Source organism: Nicotiana tabacum, chromosome 22 (genome assembly GCF_000715075.1).
Source record: "Nicotiana tabacum cultivar K326 chromosome 22, ASM71507v2, whole genome shotgun sequence".
NCBI classification, from domain to species: domain Eukaryota; kingdom Viridiplantae; phylum Streptophyta; class Magnoliopsida; order Solanales; family Solanaceae; genus Nicotiana; species Nicotiana tabacum.
Genome location: NC_134101.1, coordinates 83223010 through 83236062, shown reverse-complemented (window position 1 = coordinate 83236062; position 13053 = coordinate 83223010).

Sequence of the window (13053 nt, the reverse complement as noted above, 5' to 3'; positions counted from 1 at the left end):
AGTTTCATAATATGAATTTTGAGTTTTGAACGCCGATTTGGAGTCAGATTTGAGTGAAACTAGTATGGTTGGACTCATAATTGAATGGGTTGTCTGATTTTGTAAGGTTTGCCGGGTTCTGATGTGCAGGCTCGGGTAAGAGTTTTAGCCGGAATCGGGATTTGAGATAGGATTCGATCTTTATCATTTAGAATTATTTCCTTGGGCTTTATTTGATGTATTTGAGTTGCTTTTGGCTAGTTTTGAGCCATTCGGAGGTTGCTACGCGCGTGAGGCATTCTTGGAGTATCGCTTGGCTTGCTCGGTATTGGAATTTAGTTTTTTCAAGGTAAGTAATGTCACGACCCAAATGGGCCGCGACGGGCACCCGGTACTTTACTCAACCGAGTACCAACATAACGTATCTTTTCATGTCATACTATCATAGATAACTGAGCCTGAAGGCTGCTATGAGATAAGTAGAATACAACATGTGATGTCAACTTATACATAAGACATACGGGCCTATGAGGCCAAAATAACCACTCGTACACTAAACATAGGCCGACAAGGCCATACAGTCTTTTACGTGTATGACATCTGTCTACAAGCCTCTATGAATACATAATTTTCATAGAGGCCAGGATAGAGTCCCGCCATACCAAACAATACACATCTAAATCATACTAACCAAACAAAACTCCGAAGCAAATGGAGCGCACCAACATCTTCCGCTGAGCTGATAGCCTACTTGGAGGGCTCTCGAACTGTCTATCGGGACCAAAGGGCATGAAACGTAGCGTCTCCAAGCAAAAGGGACGTCATTACAAATAATGTACCGAGTATGAAAGGAATGAAAATCAGTAAATAATAGATATGAGAGAAACATGGAGTAAAAGACTCGACATGTACTTTTGCATAGCTCTATTAATCATTTCATTTTTATAATGTCATGTATATGCGTATAAATGTCATACCATGCATGGGTGTATGCGTTCATAACATCATCAAGCCTCTGAGGGCATCCCATCATATCATTTCAGCCATTGTGGGCAAATCATCAACGTATACCAGCTGATCAGGTGGTGGTGCGTATATAACGCCATAACCTTTCCCATATCCCATATACATATATATACGCGTATATAGCGCCATATGATCATGGGTCAATGTGCACATGTAAATGCATGTGAAAATATGTTAATAAAATCTCTCTGTACGTCATAAGACCTTATGCCTCTGACTAATATCATGAAATAAATTTTACCAACTTACGTATTTTTTAGACCCATGAACAGATGATAGAATAATATGACACATAGGGAATCAAGAACATCGACATCTCTAGTATTTCTTTTAATAGAGTCATTTATAGAATTTTTGCATTTCCTCATTTAGTTCGTGTCGTGTAGATCATGCCAAAAAGAAAGAAGACATAGCCTTAACATACCTGAATCGATTCTCTTAACAATCTTCTAACATACGTCAATTGTGACAAATCACATAATGGCGGATCAAAGTAGGGAAGAATCCTTATGATATTCTTTGAGAAAGATTGCACCGTACTCCCTTTGAATCGTAAAACCCCGTTGCTATAACATCACGTAGTCTCGTATGATCTTTGGTAGCAAAGTCACATTGATAATATTTGAATAAGTTGCTGAAGCTCCTTTCTTCATTTTAGAGATTCTCAAATGAATTTGAAAGGCTTTCTTAACCTTTAGGGGTGGGCCCTATATTTTAGCTTAGTTGTCCATCCAATTTTCTAAGAATGACACCTTGAATAATTACATAAGAGTCATATGTTGGAGGTGTTGTGGGCTACCACGTTTTGTGGTTAATTCTTATCCAATAGTGTCCTAATTAATTGCTTAATTAATTTACTAATCCCCATCAATAATTAGCTAATTATCCACATAATTAGGAATTATCTCAATTTACTTAAAATACTACTCACTTTTAGTACACTTTATACACCTTACTATCATAGCCATGTGGTACCTTGTATGGTATGAGTCCATAAATACCGGGTATTATAGCTCGGATCGTATTTTATCCCAAATTGAAAAACTTCGACGAAACTTGTTTTCTTCGATTTGCTTGCCCTTTCACCTTCACGAATTTACTTATTCCTTATTTGAAATAGCATAATACTTATAATTCCAAAATAACCTCATTCCCAAGCTTACGTCGATTAACTTACGACGAAACATCAACGTACAAAACAATGTGGGACGTAACATCTCACTTCTGAGCTCTCATTAATTTATTTATGGCGTATTTTCACGTACGAAAATATGGGGTGTAACATCATTCCCCCCTTTGGAACATTCGTCCTTGAATGTTGACTGATGCACTTATCATTCGCATATCCCACAGCTCTCCTTTAGTACTCTTCTTGTCATCTAGGCAATTATTTTTGTAAATAAATCCAAAGGCCAGGGCATTCTCCCCTTTTGGCCTCTTTCTCACACCATGACCTGATTCTTCCAATCTCATAACTCTTACTACCTTCTGTTATGCAGTCCGACTTTTTCCTTGTATGTGCGCCTGTGCGACTCTTCCCTTCAGCTTTCCAATCTCTAGGCTTCACTTTGGGAACATATACATAACTTGACAAGATGTTTCTCTGGGCATCTATAGGTGTACTAAAGTTCTTGCTTAGTACTTTGTCGAACTTACGACTATTGTTATATCTTGTTTCATAGACCTAGTTATTCATCCACATGATTTTACTGCATCTAGGTAGGTCATATTTTACCATAACTCTTACTTCAATTTATCGTTGCTGAGGTCTGCTACCAATTTCTGGCCTACTCTTGTTGCTTATCCCATATGTATAAATCTAATTCCTTTAATGCATCCTCATTATTACTCATCTTAAGAATGACGGCCTAATCTCAACTCATACTTTGTGACTTTTGTCCATCAATTATGGTTTGCCTCAATATTGATCTATAATATATCACTGATAACTTGAAACTTCTTACGTAATACCTTGCCACTAGGGCTAACGTTGCATCGAGAAATATTTGAAGTGATTTCCATAATCGTATTTCATAGTATCTCAATGTGATTCATCTTGCGTGGGTATTTTAGTCCCTTACAATTGATGAAATCCTCTTCAAGTCATTACTTAATCTAAGGCCCAAACGTCATCCTTTATCTATCACAATTACGCCCTTATTTCAATACCAGGGCAGCATTCCATCCCTTATAAGCGCTACAAATCTTAGACTCCTTTGAGTTCATTCTGGCTATACTGATCCTTCTATAACTTAGAAAATCCATCAACTCTCTTATTTTCATGAGCTTAATCCCAAGAACTTATCAATTCTTGTCACCTTTTCACTTACATTTTCTTACCCTTACTCCTGTCTTCCTAAATCCTTGTCGCTCTACCATACTTTAGCTTGCAACCTACACATATCTATTCATAATTGTTCGCAACCTTCCTTCAACTTGCTTGCACCATAAATTCCCTTATGTCATTCTGGAACATCAAGCGAGACATTACATCGTCTCTAACTCTTCTTTACTGTCTTTATTAGCCTCCTCGATACCTAGAAACCATAGGCTATGAGATATGCCACTGACGATGCCACTATTATTCCTGGATATTGAATCCCCGTGCTTCTAGACTTTTATCCGAAGTATGGAATATTCACAACCTTCTGCACTTAAGTATTGCGTACGTTGTTCACTTTTACCTTACCTTAAAATCTTGCATCACATCTTATACCCCTTTCATGACCTTCCTCCCACATAGATTCACATCCATAACTTGAAGCTTTGTTATAATACTTGCACCTCTAGTGTTTACATAATCCGGTGAGAGCTTCATACTGACTTCTTATGAGGCTGGTACTCTTTAGTTGGCTTCATCGTAGAGCCATTATAAAATATGGCTATTGTACTATCTCTAATATACCTCTGCTAGTTAAGAGTGAGCCTGAGGTCAACAATTCTCTTGGTCCACTCCTGTTTTGCTTAGTCGATGTAACTCTTTAGTTTCCTATTTTTTTCTAATCATCCTTTACATAGGCCTAAGCTATCTTCCGATCTACGGCTCTTGGTATTAGTTATTACTTTAGCCTTTCATAGGCACTGAGGGATATTCATGATACAATCCTTTAACAATTTGATCCTTCGACTATGACCTGGGATCAATTCTTTCTTTTAACGTATACTAGAATCTTCTACGGCTGTATATACTGTAGGTATAAAACTCCAAACTCTTAAGTGCGTTCATAACGTCACCAATCGAATAATTTCTTTCGTTCCTTCTTAGCTTTCTTTAATTGCAAGCAATTGCTTTTCCTGGTCGTGCTGCCACTTGTTGCATGAATACTTGGCTTATCTTAGTTCCCACGCACTGGAAGTTTCGTGTGACTCATATGATCTCGAATATTACTTTTGAAGTTACTTCCAGTTCATTAGCCACGGTAGGTGTCACTTTCTTTTGGCGTGCATACAATTTTGTAGTGGGACAGTTGTTACAAAACCATTTCCTCTTTAGGTCACTGTGCTTTGGTTGAAGCCTTCTTCTTTATTTCCTCAGCTAGTCTTTTATCGTAGTATTTAGAGAGGACCTTCTGGCTCTTGTAAAGTTACCAACTTGTTATATTGCTTATCCGATAGAATTTTTGATGTTCGTACTTACCTATAATTATCCTTCGTTACTTACCTCCACACTCATGTGCTCGTACGGTTGCTTCTGAACTGAAGTTTTGGCTATCTTCCCGGCGGCACTCTCTTTTAATTCTGTAATACTCATACGGTACCTTTAACTATACCAACTCCTATCTGAATATATCTCAAGTATTGTCATAACTGTGAGGCTGTATATTGGGTTTTACTATTTTTGTCTTACATAATCTGTTGATTTGTCTGTATCCTCTTGTCTAGCCATAACTAGGCTCTTCCTAAATAAACTACCAACTACTCGCTGGCCCATTCTCATATCAATATTCCACGAGATTTTTCTTGGGTTATTTCCTTTGTCTTATCTTACGTCTCGCGCTAGCTCCTTATCAATAACATCTCGGGCAGTAACCCTTACTTCCTTTCCTTGACGTCATGTTTGCATAATGTTCCGGAATCGTAGCATATCAGTAGGATTTGCATAAGTGCAATCTCATTCCTTTCTCATTTTTATTGCATTCTTCGTTGACCATTCCATAGTTACTAAACCACTTAATTCTGACTTAATGCCACATAACTCCATATTCCGCCCTTTAGGGCAGTGCTAAGATTTAGCGCTATGATGATTTACCTCATTGGCATCTTTTCACATCATCGATGACTCTTACCCGCCTTGTGGTAATCCTTCTGCACTAAGGATAACAAAATTCCTTACTCGCGATGGCCACAATTAATGTAACTGGCATATACAGTCATTTAAGCTTAACTTTGCTCACATTGTTTGCTTTAGGGAAGCGTCTTCCTGAATGATCATTCTCTGAATTTCTCATGAATCTTCTTCTGTTGTCCATTCTATTATCGTCGGAACGCAATCTAAAATTCTCATGATATCGACTGTTATCAAATCACTCAGTCCCTAATTCATGTTTAGTTTATCTTGTTCATCAGCCCATACTGATTTCTATTATTTCTGTGGTCTAACTTTTCGTTTTGGTAATCACGTTAGAGTCACAAACTTATTCCTTGAAATGACTTTATGGCCTATACTCTTTTGTTGTCCTAAGGCCTATCGCCTCTCGTCTCTTCCTTCACTTGACTATAGATTCTGTAGTACTGGCATCTTTTGATCTACCGTTGTCATCCATGTATCATATCTTACTCATAATGCTTCATTAACTCTTTTCTTATTTTTTGCTAACATTTATGCCTATCACTTTATTCTGATTCGAACAAGACATTCTTTTACTTTGAGCTCCCCTTTGCTCCCTCCAGTGGCTATTTGGGTTGCTTAACGTTCTCGCTATACTAGGGACACGAGCCACACTATGGTAATATTTATTCTTTCAAGGCTTCCAGGTTTTATCTTCATAGTACTTATATCTAGCTATACTATTTTGGAGTGTGTCATCCGGGTGTCTCACAAGGAGATCTATTAGCACATTTGCAATATCCTTCGAAAATCTCAACTAACGCAAACAATTAATTCATCATTTTGGGTCACTCTAACCCCAGCCGGATCCTGATATCCCTTCCTTTTCTTAATCTACACCTGTTCGCCCCCAATTGGGTATAATAGAGATGGGTATGACCAATTATACATACCTCTATTATTGTTGAGGGTAACTCACAGTGCTTATATTTTTCTGTCGGAACTGTAATATTGATAATCTTCATTAACTGGGCGTCTCGTACTCTTCTTCACCTTGCATTTTTTACATGCTGAAACTTGTGTCTCCCTCCTTATTCCTTTTTACCGTAAGAGTGGATAGACATTCTTGCCTTAGGGATCCTTATCAAGAAACTTACACATCTTAGTATATACACGATTTGCTGAATACCTTATATTTATCAATCATAAGCATGATGCAAAAATTGAGTTCCTCTAACTCAACTCTTCCACAGCTCTATCTCTTACCAACCGTCTTTCTAGATATAGACATTGTCGTATTATGAATAAGATCGAGTTTAGGAAATTGAGTTCTTACAACTGAGCTCTACCACACGATCTAGAGTAGGAAGAAAGAGTGACAGTCCTAAATACCCTGTAGCCTCCTACTTATAAGTGCAGTGCACGACACACCCATAAACAAGACTCTACTAGACACGACTTGTAGACTCCCTAGGACAGAACTGCTCTGACACTACTTTTGTCACGACCCAAACCGATGGGCCTTGATGGGCACCCAGTACCTTACTCAACCGAGTACCAACATAACGTATCTTTTCATGTCATACTATCATAGATAACTGAGGTGGAAGGCTAATGTGAGATAAGTAGAATACAACATGTGATATCAACTTATACATAAGACATACGGGCCTATGAGGCCAAAATAACCACTCGTACACTAAACATAGGCCAACAAGGCCATACAGTCTTTTACGTGCATGACATCTGTCTACAAGCCTCTAAGAATACATAATTTTCATAAAGTTCGGGACAGAGTCCCGCCATACCAAACAATACACATCTAAATTATACTAACCAAACAAGCAACTCTCAAACAAATGGAGCACACCAACATCTTCCGCTGAGCTGATAGCCTACTTGGAGGGCTCTCGAACTGTCTATCGGGACTTGGGGGCATGAAACGCAGCATCCCCAAGCAAAAGGGACATCAGTACAAATAATGTACCGAGTATGTAAGGAATGAAAATCAATAAATAATAGACATGAGAGAAACATGGAGTAAAAGACTCGACATATACTTTTGCATAGCTCTATGAATCATTTCATTTTTATAATATCATGCATATGCGTATAAATGTCATACCATGCATAGGTACATGTTTCATAACATCATCAGCCTCTGAGGGCATCCCATCATATCATCTTCGTTACTATGGGCAAAATCATCAACGTATACTAGCTGATCAGGTGGTGGTGCATATATAACGCCATAACCTTTCCCATATCCCATATACATATATATATACGCGTATATAACGCCATCTAGTCATAGGTCAATGTGCATATGTAAATGCATGTAAAAATATGTTAATAAAATCTCTCAGTACGTCATAAGACCATTATGACTCTGACTAATATCATGAAATAAATTTTACCAACTTACGTATTTTTAAGACCCATGAACAGATGATAGAATAATATGACACATAGGGAATCAAAAACATCGACATCTCTAGTATTTCGTTGAACAGAGTTATTTATGGAATTTATGTATTTTCTTGTTTCGTTCGTGTCGTATAGATCATGTTAAAAAGAAAGAAGGGATAGCCTTAACATACCTGAGTCGATTCTCTTAACAATCTTCTAACATACGTCAATTGCAACAAATCACATAACGGCGGATCAAAGTAGGAAAGAATCCGTATGATATTGTTTGAGAATGATTGCACCGTACTCCCTTAGAATCGTAAAACCTCGTTGCTATAACATCACATAGTCTCGTATGATCATTGGTAGCAAAGTCACATTGATAATATTTGAATAAGTTGCTGAAGCACCCTTCTTCATTTTAGAGATTCTCAAATGAATTTGAAAGGCTTTATTAACCTTTAGGAGTGGGCACTATATTTTGTCTTAGTTGTCCATCCAATTCTCTAAGAATGACACCTTGAATAATTATATAATAGTCATATATTAGGGGTGTTGTGGGCTGCCACATTTTAGTAGTTAATTCTTATCCAATAGTGTCCTAATTAATTGTTTATTAATTTCTAATCCCCATTAACCAATAATTAGTCAATTATCCACATAATTAGGAATTATCTCAATTTACTTAAAATACTACTCACTTTTAGTTCACATTATACACCTTACTATCATGGCCATGTGGTACCTTATATGGTACTAGTCCATAAATACCGGGTATTATAACTCGGACCATATTTTATCCCAAATTGAAAAACTTTGATGAAACTCATTTTCTTCGATTTGCTTGCCCTCTCACCTTCACAAATTTACTTATTCCTTATTTGAAATAGCATAATACTTATAATTACAAAATAATCTCATTCCCAAGCTTGCGTCAATTAACTTACGACGAAACATCAACGTACAAAAAAAATGTGGGACGTAACATCTCACTTATAAGCTCTCATTAATTTATTTATGGAGTTTTCACGTATGAAAATATGGGATGTAACAAGTAACTCTTCTAAACTTAGTGCTGAGGATATAAAACCCCGAATTATGTGCTATGTGATTGGTGTTGAGGTGACGCACATGCTAGGTGACAGGCATGTGGCGTGCACCCTGTGAATTGTGACTCCATTTTTTATGGCACTGTTTAATGGCCCTATTTTGTTGTTATCTGTGTTTTTACCATGTGATTAAGTAATTGAGTTGTCAATCATGCTAGATATCATGTTTAGGCTTTATGTCGATATTGTTGGGACCCACAGTGGTCGTTTCTTGCTGTCATCTCACTATTTTCGTTTATATCCCGTACTCAGTTATATTCATGCATTGTTATATCATATTTCAGTCTCAGTTATTTGTTTATTCATCATGTCATTGTTCTGAGTTATTTTCATGACATTGTGAGACCGTGGGTGAGACTGGAGAGGTTGATGACCGAGTAAGGCCGAGAGCCTGGTTATGAGTGATAGTTGTGAGATCGGGCTGCACGCCGCAGTAGCTATATAGATGATTATGATAGTGTTTGGGCTGTAGGAGCCCCTCCGGAGTCTGTACACACCCCCAGTGAGCGCAGATTATAGTATTGAGGGATGGATTTCCCTAGACATGGATTTTTCCGAAGTACTTGATACCTGGAGATGTATTTCTCCACAGGGTTGGATTGCCCTTTTTCCTCGATATTGGGTGACTTATATCTAGTGCTGTATATATTTCGGGATGGATTTTCCTGGGTCGTCTGGGCCATATACAGTACCGAATTGTTGATCATGATGAGTGAAAAGTGTGAGACAGTGAGATTGAGTGCTCTAAGAGTGTGAGTACATGATTCATCTCTGAGATACATGGCATTCACATGCACACATGACATACATGCAAAGAGATGCATATTTTCTCATGCTCTATGGTATCACGTCATTTATGACTTTATTACACACATTGAATATGTAGGCATAGATAGGTATTTTAAACTTTCTATTTATTGTGGAAACAATTTTTGGAAAAATTTACAGTTTTCAAACTATCTCATATTTTACGACGATTTCGGTAAATGATTTGAGTTTTCACGGATATTCTTGAAAAGTGAAATTATTTTAGGAAAATTGGGAAAAAGCTGAGCATGTTTATCTCTAAGTTGCATTCTTATTTATATGCTCTACGGTGTTATAAACTGCTATTGGTTATTGGTGTTGGACCCGACCTATGTTCCAGCTCGTCACTGATTTAAACCTAAGGTTAGGTTTGTTATTTACTCAGTACATGGAGTCAATTGTATTGATTCTACACTTCTGCACATTGCGTGCAGATGTTAGTTGTTGTTTTTGCTGTGCTCGATGGTTGCCGGATTTGAAGATGTACCTGCGTTCCTGTTGTAGCTACCTCTTGTTCATGGTAGCCTTAGATTTATAAAAAACTTTGTTTATTTACTTTTCAAACAGAAGATGCATTTACTTCTTATCAGCTTTGTGAATTCTATTCTTAGAAGCTTATGATTATACTACCGGTCCTTGGAAAAGGTTTAAGATTCAGATAATTCCTTTGTTTGATTGTCTCATTACTAATATTGAAATTGGACAATTGTTAGTTGGCTTACCTAGCAGGTTGGGTTAGGTGTGCCATCACGACTAGCGGATTTTAGGTCGTCACTGATTGGTATAAGAGCTCTAGGTTCATAGGTTCTACAAGTCATGAACAAGTGTCTAGTAGAGTCTTGCGGATCAGTATGATGATGTTCATACCTATCTTCGAGAGGCTACAGGGCATTTATGATATACTTCCTATCTATCTTTCCCTATCGTGCGACATCGATTCATCTTGAAGCGTAATTCTTTGAATTCTTTCCATGCATTCGTATACGTACGTGAGCGCTCGGTATCAGCTGTGCATCAACGGCTTGTGATTCCATAGATAAGGTACGAGATCTGATTTTTGTATGTTGATGATGGGCCAGTCTAGAGGACTTGAGGTCGGGTTTCGACCGTAGCTTGAGCATGAAGATTTAGACAATGTGAGCACGAACTTATGGATTTATATGTCCGGTAGTATCCCTATTAGTGGAATTTATGGCTGGATGGCTATGTGATGAGTATGATGTGACTGCGAGATGTGTTCATATAGTTTGAACATGACAAGAAGAGTTTGTTTGATGTGTAGAAGGAGCTATTGGGTGCTTGATTTCTGTCTTTATTCGATGTATAGGCTCGAGTTATAGGCGTGTTAAAGGATCTTTCATGTTGTTTAGTTGTAGAGTGAAGTAAGTTTTCAATGTCTTGATATGAGTTCAAACTTAGGAAGATTAAATGACTGCGTAATAATTATGACTATAGAAGAGAATAGAGGAATGTTAGTTTGATGCAAAGCTGGTGGGTTATCTCCTGCGCGGGTGTCTTGAGGTTTGTGTGATCCTTATGTTGTTTTGTAGCGAGTTCTCTTTTACCAGTGAATTATATGTGTTGTAATTTGAGTTTGGATCGCTTATGAGAGATAGTAGATGATTTGAGATATTAGATGATTTGTGTTTCATGAGCTTATAGAGGATTTAGTGTAACCTCACTGCGGTATTCTAGCAGTAATAGAGTATGGACATTATGAGTTATTGTGTGTTTTGATCTATGACTTTTATCTAAGTGGGGGAGTCTGCTATTACTAAGTTGATTGCACGGGTATATGTTGTATTGGTTTCGGTCTGAGGTATACTTATGAATAAATTATGTTTTGTAGAGGGTGAGATCGAGTAAAGGAATTTTTGGATACAGGTTGTATTATTCTTTATGAGGATATGGGAAACGTGGAATAATTGAGTTGTTATGCGTAAAGGATATAGTCTGCATGGAGTGGGGTTTCGCTCGGTTGCTTAGAGGTATGGATTACTTCCCAGGGTGTTGGTGAGCTAATGGGGCACGGGTCATGCAGTCCGTTTGGTCAGTTTAGTCGAGATTTAAGCAGAGTGGGAGATTCTTGTGAAAGGTTCTAATGGATTCGAGATTTAAATGTAGCAATAGGAAATTTTCAAGATTTGTATATGGTTAGGGTCGGGGATTTTTCATTGGATGGTGTCGAGACTCACAATATTTCTATATCATTATGGATTCTACATTCAGTATCAAAAAGGTAAAATGAATAGCTTAAATTCATAGAAGGTCTCTTCAGATTGGGTGTCTTGGTTATGGTACTTTTGGGGTGCTTAAGAAGGGATGCAACAGTTTATGAGCCTTAGGGCGGTGTGGTTCTATGCTAAAGTTTGTAGGGCAAGTTTTGGTTAAGGTTAGTAGTGTTCTAGCAAGGAAAGGTATCAGTTTAAAGATAATTCGGGAGAAACTCGGAGAATTAGGACAAATTGGTAGTAGGTTGGACTTGCACATTAATGGATATTATTGGTTCTTTGGGTACTTATGATGCGGCCAGTCTCTACAGGTATTTCATGGCAATGCTCTCATGTTTTGGCGACCTACATGGCTTGGTGAAGTTAGAAAGATTCGGTTATGATAGCTTGGTTATGTGCAAATGGGCTTCGAAGAGTTCTCAGTGGTTTCTGCCACAGTTTGAGGGATATATTTCCTACTGACATGAGGAGCATGTGGTGTATAGTGATTTTCTCCTGGATGAAATCAAATGGAAGGTCCTTGGCTAATTGAGTATGTAGTTGATTGTGGCAGGGAGTGGATTACGAAGTTCTCATATTTTTCGTATGATGGCATGGTGTATGCGGTGTGTTGTGTAGGATTGGGATTTGCATGTGTAAGGGTACAGTTCAATTTTAAAGGGAAGGTCATGAGTCCTTAGGCAGCATGGATAGTTTCAGATGACTAGGTAAATGATACTACTATCTGGCATGGCTTGATGAGAGTATACATTTCAGAAGTGGCAATGCGTTTTGATCTATGGATACTTCATTGGTATTGCGGCACTCTCCTGGTTGATCGACTGTTGATGCTCAAATTTTGCTTTATGGCACAGAAGAATTATAGAAGTATTCCTCGTAGGATGATTGTGTATTGGAGAAATGTTAGACATTCAGGCGGTAGAATTAAGATCGAATATGGTGATCCATAGGTTCTATGGATTTGGAGACTGGGAGTTCTCATGAGTGGATGGTTTCGTGGTAATGGACTGTGAAAATATAGCCAAGGTTAGTCAGAGGGTAGTATGTGTTGTGATTTTATTATTGTGGACTTTCTGAGGGTTATTTATCTATCTATAGGTAACCAGAGCTGATTTGGGGGTCCATTGGTAGGATCAATTAGGATGTGTATTATGCACCGAGTCGGATTGGTTGGCTCCATACTGCTATTGTTGAGGGATGTGCCTTTCGGTTGTTGTTGAGGTTA